Source organism: Chrysemys picta, chromosome 8, assembly GCF_011386835.1.
Source record: "Chrysemys picta bellii isolate R12L10 chromosome 8, ASM1138683v2, whole genome shotgun sequence".
Classification (NCBI taxonomy): Eukaryota; Metazoa; Chordata; order Testudines; family Emydidae; genus Chrysemys; species Chrysemys picta.
In genome coordinates, this window is record NC_088798.1 from 79,085,569 (window position 1) to 79,099,993 (window position 14,425).

General features: G+C 41.2%; 1 protein-coding gene across 3 annotated transcripts in view; it reads right to left on the reverse strand.

Moving 5' to 3' along the window:
• KCNIP1 (potassium voltage-gated channel interacting protein 1) overlaps positions 1–14,425 on the reverse strand; it is a 559,284-nt gene that overhangs the window by 408,733 nt on the left and 136,126 nt on the right. The gene's annotated exons all lie outside the window — the stretch shown is intronic.

A 14,425-nucleotide genomic window follows, 5' to 3' on the forward strand; every position in this document is an offset into this window, starting at 1 on the left:
CCAATTTGGGACTACGATGAGGTAATGCTCACTTGACCCTGAAGGGGGGAGGGGAGGCAAAGTCAAGATGGAAGAAAGAACATGATAACATGAACTATAAGTTGGATAGAAATCTGGCTAGATCGTCAGGCTCAATGGATAGTGATCAATGGCTCCATGTCTAGCTGGCAGACGGTATCAAGCGGAGTGCCCCAAGGGTCGGTCCTGGGGTCGGTCTTGTTCAATATCTTCATTAATGATCTGGAGGATGGCGTGGATTGCACCCTCAGCAAATTTGCAGATGACACTAAACTGGGAGGAGTGGTAGATACACTGGAGGGTAGGGATATGATACAGAGGGACCTAGAAAAATTAGAGAACTGGGCCAAAAGAAATCTGATGAGATTCAACAAGGACAAATGCAGAGTCCTGCTCTTAGGAAGGAAGAATCCCATGCACTGCTACAGACTAGGGACCAACTGGCTAAGCAGCAGTTCTGCAGAAAAGGACGTAGGGGTTACAGTGGACGAGAAGCTCGATATGAGTCAACAATGTGCCGTTGTTGCCAAGAAGGCTAACGGCATTTTGGGCTGTATAAGTAGGAGCATTGCCAGCAGATCGAGGGACATGATCATTCCCCTCTATTCAGCATTGGTGAGGCCTCATCTGGGGTACTGTGCCCAGTTTTGGAACCTACAGTACAAGAAGGATGTGGAAAAATTGGAAAGAGTCCAGCGGAGGGCAACAAAAATGATTAGGGGCTGGAGCACATGACTTATGAGGAGAGGCTGAGGGAACTGGGATTGTTTAGTCTGCAAAAGAGAAGAATGAGGGGGGATTTGATAGCTGCTTTCAACTACATGAAAGGGGGTTCCAAAGAGGATGGATCTAGACTGTTCTCAGTGGTACCAGTTGATAGAACAAGGAGTAATGGTCTCAAGTTGCAGTGGGGGAGGTTTAGGTTGGATATTAGGAAAAACTTTTTCACTAGGAGGGTGGTGAAGCACTGGAATGGGTTACCTAGGGAGGTGATGGAATCTCCTTCCTTAGAGGTTTTTAAGGTCAGGCTTGACAAAGCCCTGGCTGGGATGATTTAGTTGGGAATTGGTCCTGCTTTGAGCAGGGGGTTGAAATAGATGACCTCCTGAGGTCCCTTCCAACCCTGATATTCTATGATTCTATGAAAAGGTAGAGACGTTTGCCATGCTCGCTATCTTCTCCACCTCCATCTACTGACACCACCACCAAGCGACTGAAGTGCTGATCAAAGGGGAGAGCCTGGCTGAAGGGCAACCAGCCAGCCAGTGGTGAGAAGCATCTAAGTTTGTAATGGCCCTGAAAGTGTTAAGATCAGCTTAGAATGTGTTTAGCTTTTATTTCATTTGATCGAATCTGACTCTTTGTGCTTTGACTTATAATCACTTAAAATCTATCTTTTACAGTTAATAAATGTGTTTGTTTATTCTACCTGAAGTAGTGCATTTGGTTTGAAGCATGTCAGAGACTCCTCTTGGTATAACAAGCCTGGTACATATCAATTGCTTTGTTAAATTGACGAACTTATATAAGCTTGCAGCGTCCAGTGGGCATAACTGGACACTGCAAGATGGTGGTTCCAAGAGTTCTGTTTGGGACCGGAGATATTGGCTAGTGTCATTCGGCTGCACAATCCAAGAAGTGGCTGGCCAAAAGTGCTCACTCATGTATCTTGGAGCAGCTTACATGCTAGAGGCTGTGCAGGAACAGCCCAGGAGTGGGGGTTCTTACAGCAGATCAGGGTATGGCTGGCTCCCAGAGTCGAAGATTGGAGTGATCTAGCAGATCACCGGTCCAGGTAACAACAGGGGAACGTCACACATGCCCATGCAGGACAGCCAGTCATGAATGAGGCTGTTCTTGTGATAAATTGGAAACAACAGACATCTTACATGAAAGCCTGTTCTCATAAGTGTTCCAGCTCAATTTAGGAGATCCAACAGGTTCAGAGAGTTTGAATGGGCACCCAAAATGTGCTTATCAGAACTACGGCTGAGTCCATCATGGCTTCAGACATGCCAGTTTTCCAGTCTGACTGGCAGACAGGTGTAATTTGTAAAGTTAAAATTGCTGAGAACTAAAGAATTGGCCATAGCAAATTGCTAAATTCAGTGATGATTCAACGTGCTGATAATCTGAACAAGAAGAGCTCTCACTTTTGCTTGTAGCTGCTTTCATTGCTTCACACTGACTCAGACAGTTTAGACTTCAGAGTGACACACAAGGTGACATTCCTGGAATCTTATTATATAGATAGGCCACCAAAAGCAGTCAGATGGGGAAGACTTTGGGTAATGGCTGACCTCAGCCAGACTCAGATCAGTAACCTAGATGGGATAGGCTCCACATAAACCATTAGCAATCCCTTGAGTCATCTAGTTCGTTTCCCCCCCGCACACACATCTAACTTTTGTTCAGATGTGTATAATGTCTAAAACTTACTGTGTAAGCCTATGCTTATTCTGAGCATGTGTCCCCTATTGAATTCAATGGAACTCTGGGCAGAAATCACATTTAAATAGAAAAATCCCTTGTTCAGGGCCCAGTTATGGAGCCCTCATTCATACTGGTTGCTATGATGTCTAGCTTGGCATCTCCAGCTTGCTGGGCTAATGACAAGGCAAATTCACTGAAATTACTGATTAATAACTCTAGCTTTGTGGGCTGATATCAAGTCACTGAATACTTTACTAAGAGGTGAGTTATTGCATAAAGACAATATTGTACTCAGCTGCACTTTCTCTTTATACAAACCTCTCATTGAGGGGAGAGGGACTTGTGCTATGGATAAAGAGTATTATTGATAGCCCAGACCTCATAACATATTTAAAATATGGAATTCAGCTCTCTCCCCAGAATGAGTTGGCACCCCTAGAGCATTTTTAATAGTTATGAACAAGTGAAAATAAGATGCTAGAATAAAAGCCATTTTGCAGCTATAAATATGGAGTTCTCCACTGGCAATATTAAGTTCTTTATCTTTATCCCACTTCTCTTAGCCTAATAATGAGTTACATCAGCAAAATATAGAATGCTCAGCAATTCCCTATAACTGCTACATATTTATAAGTAATTGCTCTTCTCATATTTTCCTCCTACTCATGGAATTTTGACATAGCTGCAAAATATTTTTAACTTGTGTTAAGAGTTTGCATTAAAATGCTATTGATTGATATTCTTTAATCAATTTATCCAACAGTAGGACACATTCTGTAGCAATATGAGTGTAGGATAAACCTTCACCCATGTAGAGATTCAGTTAAAACTCTGGAGTTTTTCTAAGATGACTTCAAACCCTTTCAGAGCAGTTAGATTCCGCATCAAGAAAAGCCCTTTCAAATTAATTTTAGATTGAGAAATCTCTGAGGACAATTGTGAGCTAGAGAGGGGGGATTGTTTTGCTTTATAGGTTCAGGGGTGGAATTTTTCTCATTCAGAAGCACTGTGACTGAATGTTTGCACTGCTACAGAAATCAATGTCAGAAGAAAAATGAAAGAAAAAGAGACTGGTGTCCAAAAAGGAAAATACATTTGAAGGTGCTCACAGTTTATTGTGCAGAACAGGAGAAAGATGCCAGTCCCTTGGACATTATAGTGAAATTTCAAAGTCCATTTATGAATGATGAAATTTTTGCCTGCATTTCCATTTCTGTTAGCAAAAAGACACATTTGGCTTGAATTTAATACTTAAGAATTTTGGTAGCAGATAGATAACAAATTCAGGTAACATCTCCACTACCACCACCAATGCCAAGTTTGGATACAGTGGAGGGTATGTGCAGATTCCATCCATGTCTGTTTTGAGCTGCCACTTAAACCTGTTTGGGCGTTGCCTGGATGGTTTTATATATCATGTTATACTACTGTCTCCTTGGATGTCCACGGCTACTCTCTCCATGCACTCTTCCTTAGGGAACGATTTTAGGCAGTTGATATGGGATGATTGTAGCAACATGGCCAAGCCATTGTAGTTGATGCCTTTTGATTATTATAGTCATTCTCTGTGATTTCAGTCTTCTGTGAATGTCATTTCTTAGTCTATCTAGCCTTATCATCCCTAGGATATGACACAGGCATCTCATTTAAAATGTTTGCAGCTTTTGCTCCAGATACTTTGTCAGTGTCTATTTTTCATAATCATAAAATAAGGTGGGTACCAAATTCAGGTAGCCTCCCCATCAACATCCCCAGCACACATACACACACACACAAATTATGAAGTGCAGTAGCTTGCCAGATTTATATTTTATGTTTGCAGGTGTAATGGCTGCAAATGTCATTGTTTAATTTTTTAATATATAGAGCCCAAAATCTGTTAGGCATTTCATATATAAACAAGAAGATCAGGACCCCAACTCAGCATGCTTCAATCCAGCTCTGTTTAGCAAATCACACAGGAAGAGATTTTCCAAAGGCAGTTGGGCACCTAGATCCCAATTATTGAAAGTCTCTCCCTTAAGGATGTGCTTAAATCCCATTGACATACATTGGATTTGCATTTTGCTGAATAGAGATGGATTAAAAATTAAGCACATGCCTTTTTAGCAGTTTTCCCCTTTCCCCACAAAGAGTAATCAAATACTTTTCATCTAAACTTCAATCTCAAATTAACTGGAACTCATGAATACAGACAACATTTAAAAAAATGAAAACAACCCCCTGTGACATTAAAGTACATGTGAAATAGTGGATTATAAACATGCCAGGACTCAGATTTAGGCATAGTTAGGGAGTACAGATTAATTCCACACTGCAAACCAATTATTGAGGGGTCAAAAGGATTACATAAATGTCACACTTATGAAATTAGGCTAAGGATACCCTGAGTTTGTGTTGAGGAATTTCTATTATCTATTCCCATCACCATGGTATCTAGCAGAAGATACTATGAATAAGCACTAATATCTGCAAGGGACCCTTCTCGTCTTACTGTTCAACTGTTCTTTGGTATGTCTCTAAGATCTATGAATAGAGATGCATAATTCTTCAGCCCTCTTCATTCAGGGGTTGTGTGGGAATGCTACCATAAAACATTATAGTAGGCCTTTCATTGTGTTCTGCAAAGGGTTAAGGTTGAGTACGTTCTGTTCTCCACTGGTAGGAAATTCCATAGTCATGGACCATCAGCTGTGATTATTCTGTCCCCTTCTCCTGAAAGATTTGCCCTGGGGTCCACTGGCTCAGTTGAGCACAGCTGTTGTGGATAGAGATACACACTCTTAGTTATGCAATCTTATCTCATCAAGGTATGAAATGTAGACACTATCAAAATCCTGATAAGCCCTTCACTTAATAGTTTTTTTTCCCCCTGAGGGATGGATGGATCTAAGCCAATCACTTTCAGATGGCAGCATTTCTTTGTACCAGTGTATCATTAAGCAAGAGAGAGCAGCATTGATGAATTGCCTTTGGGACTTGTCCATACCTGCTATAGAGATGTCATTATGAGTGATAATAACTGTCAGTCTCCACTACCTATGACTGCTAGTCTCCTTTCTCCACAGTGATTTTACTTCTTTGTACTCTTCATTGTATGCCACAGAGTTCCTGTCTGGGCTTTACACTTGCTACATTTCTTATTGGTATGTTTATTTATTGTGTCCCTATTGAATTTAAGATGGATGTAACAATAGGGTCCTACAGAAGTTATTCTAAGACCCTATCAAGTTGAATAGAGAATGATATTTTTTCTATGGGCCAGATCTTTGGCACAAAGGGGACATAAACCTGGCTTCCCCAGATAGCACCACAGGATTCCCCCAGTATACAGCTGGCATAACAACTTCTAGGCCATCCCCTCTCACAAACCCTGCTGTAGGGAGCATCAGGGGTGTGGTGAGGGATGCATAGCACGTTAAAGTTCTGCTGCACTCCAGAGATCCCTCTCTTGCATAGTCATGACCCCTTGGGGACTGTTACCAGCTGAACCAAGTTAGAGGAACCCTGAGGCTGCTGTAACTTGCACTGGGGGCCAAACTGGCTTCCCACTGGTGCTAGGATTGGGGACGTAAAAGTGGTATAAGACAGTCCATAACCCCTAACCTCACCCTTTCAGTTTTTGTACCAAATAGAGATCAGCCAGACCAAAGACTCCAGTCCTTTGAGTTTCTGAATCATCCCTTTAGAATTGTATACTAGGGACATTGTCTATTTTAGTTTATGGATATAAACACCTAGAGAAAGATTATTATTAGGTTTTTTCCATAAGTGAAGATGACTATTGTGGTGTCTCATGTGGTTCATAGGGCTCTATCTTGCACAAAGTGACCCCAGTCCAGCAGATACCTTAGCACCATGCAAGATTGATCCCCCTAACCCATTCTGAAATTGTGCATTGCAAATACATCCGTGTGAATCAGAGATTATCCAAGAACCATTTGCAAAAGAAAAAAGGCCGCACTTGTCAGTTCATTTATTTGTAATACACGATTCAACTAACCCTAAAAATTTGAGACTCATGCTTGTTGTTTTGTAATTCCACAAAAGACATTTAATTGACCATTGGTTCCAATCTGCTATATTTACGGGAAGGTTTTGAAAACATGCAGGAACTGTGGCATCATCGTTACTTTTGTATTAATTTGCCCAGTCACATTAAATAAGGTATGTAGTGTCCAATTGTCTATGTTCATTTTAAATGCAATAACTATAAGAATGATATTTACAGAGCTCAGACCAGAATCACCACTGGGGAAGATGGGCACAAGTCCACTGATGTCCATTGATTTGTGCCCACTTATGGCACTACAGTTTGGTCTATTAAGTTCAGGATTTATCTTTCCTTCAGAAAAAATAGCTCTTTACACTAGGCACTGTAAATAGCAGCCCTGCTAATGCAAAATATGAATTAACATTCATCTAGCTGTCTAATTTGGTATAAAATGTGCAACATTACAGAGGTAGAAAAGCCAGGGACGAGTGAAACACAAACCAAACAAGGGTAAAAATATGATCCTGGCTTCATCCCTGCACTTGCTATTGTGGGTAGCAGCATGAGAGCGGGCAGGGACTTGGTAGTTTTTTCTCCCTTTGTGAGGGGATCAAGGGATTAGATCATTTGATTTGTAATCTGGTTCCTGATCTGCTCAGAGGACAGTGCAACTTCACACTGCCCCTTGCTTAGGGCTCTTGGCAAAGCCACAACCAAGTTCCAATGTTTTTAGGAAACTTTACAGTTCTTATTCAGGAATTGAAATATACTCTATTTCCTGGGCTAGGATCATATCTGGCAACTTTGGGGGAGGAGGGCGGGTATCCACTGCTTCAGTACAGTAACAGAATTACCTTGAGGAAATATTAAAAACATATGAAATATAGAAGAAGAACAAAGCATTTATCACTGTTTCCTATTATCTCCTTCCATTTTTGAAGGTGTGTTCATGGTATATGGAATATATGTTATTTAATACATTAAACATTTGTTTCAATATTACTTTGTATATTTTTAGTCATCTGTTTGTTGGGAAAGTATTAGAAGAGGATTGGAACCAGTGACTTCAGATGGTTATTTGAGTTATAGATAGCATCATATGTGACCTATTCTCATCTGCACCCTCCAGCAGGAGACTGGGACATTTAAATCAAAAAAATTTTATTTCAAATACACTGTAGAGTTTAAAGGTGGGGAGAAGGGAGGTTACCTTGTTTTGACTTCAAAAAGAAAATGTGAGAGAGCAGAGAATCCTATCCATAGAGCATTCAATTGAATGGCCTTATAAGAAAAGGCTTCTTTGCTTTAGCCAGTTCCCTCCAAGTGAGATGTCAGTAAATGCCTGTCATCTTGAGCATCAGGATTAAAAGTCAAGACTCGGTCCCTGAAGGACAAAGTTAGAATGAAGACAAACAAACGAGAGGAGCTCTGACAGTCGCCATCAGCATACAAATAAAAGGATTCCTCTCGTCTGATCCAACGTTTGACTGAATGTATCCAGGCAACCGAACTCTTTGAATTCAATAACAGATGTTCAGACCACAATTTAGCAATACCCACGGAAATCAGAAGAGACTAACACAGCATTATATAAGCCAGTACAGACATTGTTTACTTTACATTACATTTCTGATCATTTGTACATTCACCAAAAGACACACTGATTCACTTTGGCATCTGCTAAACTTGGTATGTTTAAGTTCATTGATCATGACAAATCTGTTCCATGTTTACATCTTTCTGCACAGCGTATGATCTTATATTGTGATAATAGTCTGCTGGGCTTCTCAAAATAACTTTCAGGGATGCTTGATAATTCTTCCTTAACTCACTTGTGGAAGAAGAGTCATGGCCCAGCCTGGCCCCCACATGCAGAACTCCCATTGACTTCATATGTATAATCAACCCTTTTTTGTTTTACATAGCTTCATAGATTCCAAGGTCAGAAGGGACCATTGTGAACATCTAGTCTGACCTCCCATATAACACAGACCTTAGAACTTCCCCAAAAACCTCCTTGAGCTGATCTTAGAAAAACATCCAATCAATTTAAAACTTGTCAGTGATCGAGAATCCATCATGATCCTTGGTAAATTGCTCCAATGATTAATTACTCTCACCATTAAAATTTTGCACCTTATTTCCCATCTGAATTTGTCTAGCTTCAACTTCCAGCCACTGGCTCTTGTTAGACGTTGCTCTGCTAGATTGAAGAGCCATTATTAAACATTTGTTCCCACATAGATACTTATAGACTATACTCAAGTCATCCCTTGCCTGGTCTTTGTTAAGTCAAATAAATTGAGCTCTTTGAGTCTGTCACTCAACTTACCAATACATCAAGGTCTACTAGCACAGATCCCTCAACTTGTGAAGGCCCAGTGAATTTAACCATGTAGGGGTCCATGCTAGTAGACTCCAATATAGCAGAGGAGCCTAAAAAATTATGATGAATGAACTATTCATTAGTATGTGAAAAACTGTTTTAGATACAGTATTGTTTTGTTTGGTTATTTCAATTCACAGGTGTTACATAGATACCATCTCAATGGAACCACTTCCATATTTAAGTACATTTAGCCATGCTATATCTAATTAGAATATATTACAGCCTGTGTGTTCAAGCAGCAATCAGGAAAAGCACAGCAGCTTTAGAAGTTTTGAAGAGGTTGTTTTCCATATGCTCACATTTCCCTTCAGATTAAAAAAATATATAATTCATGACATCTGAAGCACCTGTGTTTTAAGTCAGGCTGATTGGAAAGAAATGAGCTGTGCTAACACTCAGTTTCCAAGAGAAAGCAATCAGCAAGAATAAATGGAATGTATGGAAAGTTTCTGTATGTATGGGCAATTATCATGATTTTAGATTAGTGAATAGGTCTAAATGATAACCTCAGAACCAGAAGTTCAGCCTGGATTGTGCTAGCTCTACTGGTGGCATAGCTAACAATGCCAAGAAGATATCACTTGTGAAGGAAGGGGGAATGACAAATGTGGCATCCTAGAAACTTGTCCCACTGTGACACTCTGTTCCTCAGAGTAGCACCTGGGAACCCCCATATTCACCATTGTCATATAATTATGATATGTTTTGTACAAAGTATGCCTTGTGAGGTATCATTTTAAAAGTCTTAATCTGTTGAACATTAATATCCTGTTATGGTGTATGTGCAATGATTGTATGTGAAGGTATGAAGTTTTGCTATGTGTGTGTTACTGAAATACATTGTGAGGTTTGGAACACCCACAACCAGTCTTTCAAGTACAACAGTGGAGTAGCCAGATAGCAGTTAATGGCTCATCAACACCCATCAAGGAAAGAATCCATACCCCCGGAGACTGTATGCAATGGAGACTTCTCACAGAGACAGAGGGTCCTGTGGCACCTTTAAGATAACAGAAGTACACAGGACCCTCTGTTGCTTTTTACAGATGCAGACTAACACGGCTACCCCTCTAATACTTCTCACAGAGAGCACATAAACAATGGAGACTACTTGAACAATGGGGACTGCTTGATCCCCATGTCACAGCAAAAGATCGTTCCAGCAAGCTGGAAGAAACTATAAAAGAGGGGAAGTGACGTCATCACTTGGTCTCTCTCTCCTCCCGAACTCAACACCAAGAGGAACGTCTGGAGAACAAAGACTTTGATCTAGTGGAGGGTGGTCCTGGATGGAAAAGAGTCCCAAGTCTGTTTATTGAGGATCTGAACCTGTTTGTAGCATCTCTGAGGGTGAGACACTACTGTGATGTTGCACCCAATATGCTTTATGGAAATATGCTTATGAAAGTGAATATGATGCAATTGGAATGTGCTTTATGCAAAAGGTCTCTTGTAAGGTATCATTACAAAGCTTATAATCTATTGAGTGTGTTCATTCTATTTGTTTGCATGTATTATTTCTATGTCTGGAGTTAGGAGAATAAGACATAAACTTGTATTACTAATGTAAACGTATTAAGTGGAACCCATTAAGGATGTTTCAGAATCAATGAACTGTAAATGGCTCTGTTTACTTGAAAACCTTCCTGTGTATGTGTGGGCCAGCCCAGGAAGAATGGAGACTGGGGACGCACAGGACATGTGACTATGTCACATGATGCTGAAATCCAATGCATCTTAAATCTGGTACTTTTTCCATTTAGGAAGAGGGGTGGGGACCCAGAGAGACAAAAGATTCCCGCCTTGTGCCAAAGTTATAAAAGGTGGTGGAGCAGGACAAAGGGGCTTCCAGTCATGAGAAAGCCCCTGTTTACCACCTGAAATGTCTGTTGGAACTAACAAGGACTGTACCAGGGGAAAGGATTGAGCCCAGAGTAGGAAGGAGTCTAGTCTGTGAAAGAAGCTTATTGGAACATCTGTGAGGGTGAGATATTACCTGTAATCAGTTTCTTAATGTATTAGGCTTGGTCTACACTAAACCCCCAAATCGAACTAAGGTACGCAACTTCAGCTACGTAAATAACGTAGCTGAAGTCGACGTACCTTAGTTCGAACTTACCGCCGTCCAGACCCGGCAGGCAGGCTCCCCCGTCGACTCCTCGTACTCCTCGCGGTGAGCAGGATTACCGGAGTCGACGGGGAGCACTTCTGAGTTCGATTTATCGCGTCCAGACTAGACGCGATAAATCGAACCCAGAAGTTCGATTGCCTGCCGCCGAACCAGCGCGGTAAGTATAGACAAGCCCTTAGGCTTAGACTTGCGTGTTTTTGTTTTATTTTGCTTGCTGATTTACTTTGTTCTGTCTGTTATTACTTGAAACTACTTAAATCCTTAATAAAATCACTTTTGTTTATTAATGAACCCAGAGTAAGTGATTAATACCTGTGGGAGCAAACAACTGTGCGTATCTCTCTATCAGTATTATAGAGGGCAGGCAATTTATGAGTTTACCCTGTATAAGCTTTATACAGAGTAAAACAGATTTATTTGGGGTTTGGATCCCATTGGGAACTGGGTGTCTGGGTGCTGGAGAGGTAACCTGCTGAGCTGTTTTTGGTTAAAGTCTGCAGCTTTGGAGGCGTGGTCCAGACACTGAGTCTGTGTTGCAGCACACTAGCATGTCTGGATCAACAAGGCAGGGTTCTGGAGTCCCAAGCTGGCAGGGAAAACAGGCTCAGAGGTAGTTTCAGCACATCAGGGAACACTCCCAAGGGGGTCTCTTTGACCAAACCTGTCACAACTACTTGATTCAAAGCCTGTTTAGTTAACAGAATTTAGTCTGTAAAATTATTTTTATTTCTTAGGTAACTAACTTTGATCTCTATGCTTGCTACTTATAATCACTTAAAATCTTTCTGTAATGAATACATCTGTTTTAAATTTTACCTAAACAGCGTGTTCTGGTTGAAGTGCTTGGGAAATCTCAGCTCAGTTTACAAAGGCTAGTGTGTGTTCTTTCCACATCGAGGGGGGGGGGGGGGTGAGCTGGGTAATGAATTTACACTGGCCAGGCTTCTGACCCAGTGCAAGACGGTACAGTTCTGGGGTGCGAAGCAGGGGGGGAATTTGCTGGAGCCTCCCTATTGATGGTTCATGAGTGTCTGGGAGATCATTCATGTAACTCAGTGGGGTGTGTCCCCACTTGTGGATGTCTGTGTAGGTGCCGTACCTGTCAGAGGTTTGTGGCTTGACACAGCATCACAGTGTGAGAGGAACACCCCACGTTGGTGGGACAGAGGGCTCAGTGGTCCCACAACCTAACTTGCACTCAGGGAACCCCAGCACGCCCACCTTAACTATCTTCTCTCATTCTCTGTTGAGCTGTCAACACTCGCTTCTGAGCGGCCCCTGATGTCTGCCTCCACTGCCTATGTTTGAATTTTCAAATAAACAACTTAATGCTTCCACACCTGCTTGGAAGGTGCTCCTTGCAAACATCTGCAAAGCTACTTCATTATCCACCTTCAAATCCTCCTAAAAACTCTCTTGTGCCACGATGCCTACAAAACGCTTGACAATGGCTCGGCTACTGGTGTACTGAGAGCACTGCCTTTCATGCTGACCGGTATTGTCTCATTGTTTCTATGTACTTTCCTGTCTTGTCTGTATCCATCTGTCATCTCATGTGATACTTAGATTGTGAGCTCTTAGGGAAAAAGACTGTCATCTTTTTGCGCTGTTCGTGCAGCAGTTAGCACAATGGGGTCCTGATCCATGGTAGGGCCCCTAGATGCTCAGTGATGCTCAGACCTCCGTGATTCAGGAGCCAAGTTACCAACATTACCCAAAAGAGGCACAGTAGTGTGAATTCATTCTTTCGTTAACTATAGTACTATATGTTCATATTTAACAGTATGACAGGGGAAGTATTTAGTATGTATATATATATATATATATATATATATATATATTCTCACAGCAATATGACTGAACAAGTATTATTTGATCAGATACAATTGGTTAACAACATAATAAACACATCTTGATTAATAACTTAGATGGGTTAATAATTAAATCACACAGTGTTTTAATATCATGCAAAGAGCTTCAGGAGACACATTAAAGAGCCACTTGCAGGTCTCGAGTGTCTGAGTACTTTGCTTCAGTAGTACAAAAATAATAGATAGCTATGAGGCAATATAGAAGTTTTTAGACTAAACAGGCTTAATCTAGATCATACAGTCTGACAATACATTTGAATAATGAAAGGCATAAGTAAGTTACAGGAAGCACTGTCCTACTAGTAGGTTTATCATCAGGAGGGAATTAGAGAGGATTAAAATATTTCAAACAAAAAATTATCAGAAAAAATGGTCTTTTTAAAAAAAAAAATCCCAATAATTTGTTTCTCTATTTTCCATTTTTCCAAATACCAGAGAAGTAATTTTTGTTTGTTTGTGAGTTTAAAAATTTTGTTTTCCTTCCTTTGGCCTTTTGATCCATTTTTCAGTGGCAAAATAAGAGAAGGCATGAAAAATTATTAAAAATGGAAAGTTAAAAAAATTGCTAACATTTCCATGGTTTGAGTAATTATTGTGAAGGTCATTTTATTTACTCATGATGTTATTTTGTTAATATATTTTGAAAGCAAATAAAATTAGGTAAAAATCCACAGAAGTAAAAAGGATAAGATTTTAAAAAGTTATGTTTTGGGGGCCAGATTCTGTCATCCTTATTTATACTGAGTAATTCTAACACCAACAGACCCCGGTTGTCGGCGGGCGGGATCGAACCTGGGACCTAAATGCATGAGCCTCTGCTGCATGAGCTAAAAACCACATGGCCCTTAGCTAAGGCGGCAGAGCAGACTCATTAATCTCTCTCTCTCTAAGTGGTCTTGGTGCCACTAGATAGGGTAGAACACCACATCCAGTAGGCGTGAGAGTTACATACTTCCCTGTATCTGATGAAGTGCGTCCTAAGCTTCAGAGACTTCCCAGTTGAAATCCCACGAGCCCCCCCTTGTAACACTGACAGACCCCAGTCGTTGGGGGGTGGAATCGAACCTGGGACCTTTGGAGCTAAATGCATGAACCTCTATTGCATGAGCTAAAAGCCACATGGCCTTGGCTAAGGCTGTAGAGCAGACTCATTAATCTCTACGTGGTCTCGGTGCCACTACAAGGGACAGAGCACTACACGCAGGAGGTGTGTGGGTAACATAATACCTTCCTCTGGGAAGCTGCTTGATGAATAAGACGCTACTTAGTTTCACAGTGGTAGCAGAATCTTGGCATTTAGCAATTATGGTTTTTTTACAGGTTGCTCATTGTCTGGGTGCTGCTCAATAATTAAAAAAATGTAAGCCTCACTTTTAAAATGGACCTAAACCCATACACGCTGACACCGTACGTGCTCTGGGGCTGGAGCACTCATGGAAAAAAAAATAGCGGGTGTTCAGCACCCACCAGCCACTGCTCATCAGCTGCTTGGCAGCCCCCTTCTGCCCAATCCCCCCAGCACCTCCCACCCACTGCTGAATAGCTAATAGGCCGGTGGCCTTGCTGATCAGCTGTTTGGCAGTGGGTGG